The sequence below is a fragment of the Lipotes vexillifer genome, unplaced genomic scaffold (assembly GCF_000442215.2).
Source record: "Lipotes vexillifer unplaced genomic scaffold, Lipotes_vexillifer_v1.1 scaffold668, whole genome shotgun sequence".
NCBI lineage: Eukaryota > Metazoa > Chordata > Mammalia > Artiodactyla > Lipotidae > Lipotes > Lipotes vexillifer.
The window spans coordinates 5823255-5829315 of record NW_006785319.1 but is presented as its reverse complement, the minus strand read 5'-3'; the positions used below and the strand labels follow the sequence as shown (position 1 = coordinate 5829315).

General features: G+C 43.3%; 1 protein-coding gene across 5 annotated transcripts in view; it reads right to left on the bottom strand.

Moving 5' to 3' along the window:
• SPOCK3 (SPARC (osteonectin), cwcv and kazal like domains proteoglycan 3) overlaps window positions 1-6061 on the bottom strand; it is a 445886-nt gene that overhangs the window by 31180 nt on the left and 408645 nt on the right. The gene's annotated exons all lie outside the window — the stretch shown is intronic.

The window sequence follows — 6061 nt, the reverse complement described above, 5'->3', positions numbered from 1 at the left end:
AAAAAAAAAAAAAAAAAAAAAAAAAAGTCTTGATTTTAGCTTTCTTTGCCAGGGATGGTAGTTTTTTTTCTTTTCTTTTAGCACATTAGAAATGTTCCACTGTGTTCTGGACTCAAGTCCTCTGGCGAAAAGCTTGCCGATGTCCTGATCTCTGGTCCTCTGAACAAAATTTGTCCTCCCCCCCTTTATTTTACTTCCAGCTGCTTTTAAGAGGCTCTTCTTAATGCTGACTTCCGGCATTCTGATTAGGGTATATGCTTTGGTTCGTTTTTGTTTCTTGATGTTTGTTGTACTTGTATCTGTGGGTTTATAATATTCATCAAGTTCAGAAAATTTCAGCCATTATTTCTTCATATAACTTTCTAAGCCTCACACCTCCAGTACTGTTACTCACAGGTAATGCATCTGACATGGCCCCAGAGTTCACTAAGACACAGGCTTCTGTCTGTTTCCTATGTGCTTTATCTTGGGTAGTTTCTATCATATCTCTTCAGGTACGTGGACTTTTACTTCTGCAGTGTCCAACGCGCTTTCAACTCACCCAGCACATTTCTTCATTTCGTTTCTTGCCAGCTTCCCCAGACATACTATGTGGGTGTTTTCTTCGTATATCCCCTCTTGCAACTGCTGTCCCTGTTTACCTTTATATAACTGTCCATATTAATATTTACAATAGCTGTTTCAGATCCTTGTATACTCATCCCACCATCACTGTTATTTCTGGGTATATTTTCTGGATTGCAGTTTCTCCAAGTTGTGGACCATATTTTTACGCTTCATAGCATACTTGGCAGATCTCGACTGGATGCTGCACATCGTGAATTTTAAGTTATCGGTGGCTGGGTTTTGTGGAATACCTCTACGTGTTATACTTACTTCTGGAATGAAGTTACAAACCTGCACGTCAGTCTGACCCTGAAGGCAGTTTTAAGGCTTTGTTACGTGGGTGCAGAGCAGACCTTCATTCCAGGACGGATACAGTCCGACCAGCAATGCAAGTCTTATTTCATCATAGGGACGAACAACCATTTCCTCATCTACTCACCAGGCAAGGACATTTGGGTTGTGGCCAGTTTTGTAATTATAAATAAAGTTGCTATAAACATTCACATATATGTTTTTATGTGAGTGTATGTTGTAATTTCTCAAGGATAAATTATCTTGAGATGGGATTTCTGGGTCATATGGTACGTTTACGTCCCTTTTAGAAAACACTGCCCAACCGTTCTTCAAAGCGGCTGCACAACTTTGCATTCCCACCACCAGCGGACGAGAGACACAGTTACCCAGGCCCCACCTAGCACTGCTATACATTTGGAGCCATTCTCATAAGGATGTAAGGCGCATCTCACTGTGAACAAAAGTTTAGCATCTCCCTGAAGCTGATGGACGTCCAGATTCTTTTCATGTGTTAATTACATCATATCCCTTCTTTGGTGATGTGTACCGATGTTCTGCCCACTTTTAGTTGGGTTGTTTGCTTTACCACTATTGAGAAATGAGTGTTATTTATATTTTCTAGATGCAAGTCCTTTATCAGACATGGATTTGGCAATATTTTGTCCCACTCTGTGGCTTGTCTTTTCACTGCTTAATCAGTAGCTTTCAAAAATCAAACATATTTAACATCGATGAAGTTTGGCATCACTTTTTCCTTTTATGCATCGTGTCTAAGAAACCTCTGCTGACCAAAGGTGACATGTGTTTGTGCTTATGTTTTCTCCTGTAAGTTTTATACTCTTAGGCTGTCCACTTAGGACTGACTTTCACTTCAGGTAAATGATGACTTTGGGACTCTCTTCCATGGACTGCTCCGTTGGACACAAGTGAAAGTCAGGCCACCCTTACCCCACTTGGGGAGAAAGTGAACCTCCCAGCTAGGAGCGGGGACTACATGTTACCTTGTGCTCTGCACGTGCTGTAGGGCCTTGTGTTGCCCCATTGCGGGACACCCTGCAGCCCTCGGCCCAGTGATCACATGGCCTGCCGGCCACGGCAGCTCCTCAGAGGGAAGCAGACACCAAGCTCTGGACCACTGCCTGGTTCCCCCAGGCTCTCTCCTGGTCACAGAGCCCAGGACGAGGTACACAGACGTGGTCCCTTCCCCAGGGCGGGCTGCTTGTCCCATTTCTAATCCCGACACCCCCAGGGTCACTGGGGGCTTCGTTCCTGTTGCTGCGCATCTCAAAGTGAAAACCAGGCGCAAATGGGATCCCCTCCCGACCCTGTCCCAGCACCTCTACCTTCCTTCCTGGCCCTCAGAACTGCAGTCAAGGATAAACAGTCACAATCAGTGCAAGGAACCCCAGGATCTTAAAGACAATCACGCAAAATTAGTACGTTTATGGATTATTATGAATGATCCCCTTTTAGTTTATATGTAATTAACTTTAAAACTAGTGAGAAGGTAATACTTCCTATTAAAAAAATCACTCATAAATCGATGTAACTCGTTATCAACCTTTGCATTTTCCAACGGATGTTAGAACACAGGGACCCAATGCTGCAAGTGATACAGTGGAGACTAAATAAACAGAAAGCACATAAACTGTATATGAAAAGCGCGTGATGCTGTCTGCTTCTAGCATTTCTAAAAATGGCCCGCTCCCTATTTTCCTCCACCGCTCTGACTGGGTCTGTGTTGTACGTCTGGGTTATAATGTGGCCCCAGTGTTCCAGCTGGGACATTCTTCTCATAAAAGGCTCGATGCCTAATTTCCAGGAGCTCACAACTCACAGTGTTATCATAAAGACAGGGGATCTGTGTGTGAAATGCTTTCCCACTGTCACAAAAAGGATCAAATCTGCTAGTCTGTCAATATGAGATGAGAGAAAAAATAACTGAGGGATAATTTAAATTTATAAAACTGAAATATCTATTAGTTAGGAAACTGACACAATGCAACATTCAAAAATGGTTTTTTAGAGTCTAAGGTAATTTGTGCCTTATAACCAATTCAGAAATAACACACAGCTAGCTATGTATGGTTTACTCAGAGTGGCTTCAGGTCACGGGCTGTGGTTCTGCATGGCGTGGCCTGAAGGTCTCCGACGGCTGTGACTTCCTGAAAGTTCCCCTTAGGTATCTGCTTCTCCTCTCTTGAGAATGATAACTTTCATGAACTTTTATGATAGTTTTTTAAAACAGAAGTAACCTAGGGCTCAATCTTATAATAAACGTCATATTTGGGATACTTATATTTTTCGGATGTTAAAAAAAGGTATGTGGGGCTTCCCTGGTGGCACAGTGGTTGAGAGTCTGCCTGATAATGCAGGGGACACGGGTTTGAGCCCTGGTCTGGGAGGATCCCACATGCCGCGGAGCAACTAGGCCCGTGGGCCGCAACTGCTGAGCCTGCGCGTCTGGAGCCTGTGCTCCGCAACGAGAGGCCGCGGTAGCGAGAGGCCCGCGTACCGCGATGAAGAGTGGCCCTTGCTCGCCACAACTGGGGAAAGCCCTCGCACAGGAACGAAGACCCAACACAGCAAAAATAAATAAAAATAAATTAATAAACTCCTACCCCCAACATCTAAAAAAAAAAAATTAAAAAAAAAAAGGTATGTGGCTTTCATCAGCATAAAAAGAATATTATATGCAAACAATTAAATTAAAAAGGATAAAATTACCACGTTTGTATGCAGACAAGGATGGGAACTGCATTTAGAAGGAGGTTAGGTCATTTACTTTCTTCTCCTATCCAGTGTTCCTGAGATATAGTTGACATAACATTGTATTACTCAGTCCAAAGTGTGCAGCATATTCTCTTAGCAACTTTCAAATACACAACACAGCACTGTTATCTGTAGTCGCCATGCTGCACATTACATCCCAGGACTTATTTATCCCCAGAACCTCTTATCTTCTAAGTGGAAGTTTGTACCTTTTGACCCCTTCACTCAGGCCCCACATCACCTATGCCCACCTCTGGGAACTACCAATCTGCTCTCTGTAGCCATAAGTTCTCTTTTTCTTTTTTTTTAGATTCCTCATACACATGAGATCATAGGGTATTTGTCTTTCTCTGCCTGACTTATTTCACTTATATCTGGGATATTTAAAAGAGAACATTTAAGTAAAGCCATTGTAATTTATTTATGTTGTAAAATTTGTCATTATCTTAAAACGCTTTCAATAGTTAAACTAAAACTTTTTAACATGGTGTGAGACTCTATCAAAGTTTGTCTGAAAAAAGTAATACTATATTTTACTTGTTACTTGTTATTTTGTAACTTAGGTGCTGCTGAGCAATCAAGCATAGCTAGGGTGTGAAGCTGGGCATTGTGTTGAAAATAAATTACAACGAACCTTGTGGGAGAAGATAATGCTTAACTCTTTTTTTTTTTTTGCGGTACGCGGGCCTCTCAGTGTTGTGGCCTCTCCCGTTGCGGAGCACAGGCTCCGGACACGCAGGCTCAGCGGCCGTGGCTCACGGGTCCAGCCGCTCCGCGGCATGTGGGATCTTCCCGGACCGGGGCACGAACCCGTGTCCCCTGCATCGGCAGGCGGACTCTCAACCACTGCGCCACCAGGGAAGCCCAATGCTTAACTCTTGAGACATTTTACAACATTCTCTCGTTTTGTTTATTAATCCATTTTTGTCAGTGTCCTTCCTTTATCTGTTCCTTAAGTATTGGTATTCTATCTGAAATATGACACAAATGAACGTATCTACGAAAGAGAAACAGACTCAGCGAGAGAACAGACTTGTGGCTGCCAAGGGGGAAGGAGTGGGTAGGGGAGGGATGGATTGGGAGTGTGGGATTAGCAGATGCAAACTAGTATATATAGGATGAATAAACAACAAGGTCCTACTGTGTAGCACGGGGAACTATATTCAATATCCTGTGATAAACTATAATGGAAAAGAGTATTAAACAAAAGTCTGCAAAAAAATAATAAATATTGGTATTCTAAGAACTCATTTCTCAACTGATTTTTTTCTATTTATTCACACCAGCTCGTGTGGGGATCACTCACTTACGTGGTCTTAACCAACGTGCCTCAGAGCCCACAGCCTATGTCTTCAGCCCCCCTACCTTTTCTGAGGTTCACACTACGTAAGGATAAGCACAGGTCTTATTACATAAGACACTGTATGATAACAGTACACTGATTATGTAATCAGATATACACATATCTCAGACAAGTGTGGTTTACAGGATATAGTCTGAATCCACTTTTAGTTTTTCTCTGATGCTCTCCACACATTTGTTCTTTGGTGAAAGTTTCATTCTATCTCTAGGTGAAAACTCAGGTGGCCCCCTAATTCCTTCAGCTCGGCTTCAGGTAACAAGTGTAGGTGAACTGGCATTTCAGAACGCCTGACTTCACGTCACCCGCACAGCCGCAAACCTGACCCTCCCGGTCACTAGCTGGGGATGTGGCGGAGGCAGTCATGTAAGCGGAGCATCATGTACGCTAATCCGTCTTCATTCCTTTTTTTCTTATGACTCTCCTCTTACCTTCTCTCTGTTTTATGACCACCTCCAGTTTGGCAGTAGGTGAAGGATACTTAAGGGCGGGTGGGGAGTTTCTCACCACACTGATGTCTGGCTGAGGACGGCTTTGTGCTGGGGGCGTTCATCAGGCTTTGAAAGCTTCATCTGTCTTTCTCCTTGTAGATCCTTTTATGGACCTTCCAGGGCTCCCTGGTGTGAACAACTGCATGTCCTGGATGTGTGACACTCCTCTGCCATCACCTCAGTCCCTGAGCACCTGCTGGTCCATTCTCTGTTGGGACTTACTCACTACTCCCTCTCGGGCAGAATTACGTTGGTTCTCACTCACATGATGGCTCAAATATTGTCCACAGTAAATATCCTTGTGTGTCTTGACCAAACACACAACTACAAAGCAGCAGCAACTTTCCTTTGCTTTGACATCAAACAGGTAAGCAGCTCATGACTGTCTCTGACTCTCAGATTTTCCTGGTGAAATTCAGACCAGAATCCAATTGTCGGGGACACGCAGAAAACTGAATGGTTTTGTTGAAATCTGTCCCTCAATTTGAAGTGAAGGGAAGCACAAATCTATCATCTTCTTAGATAACAAAACTTCGGA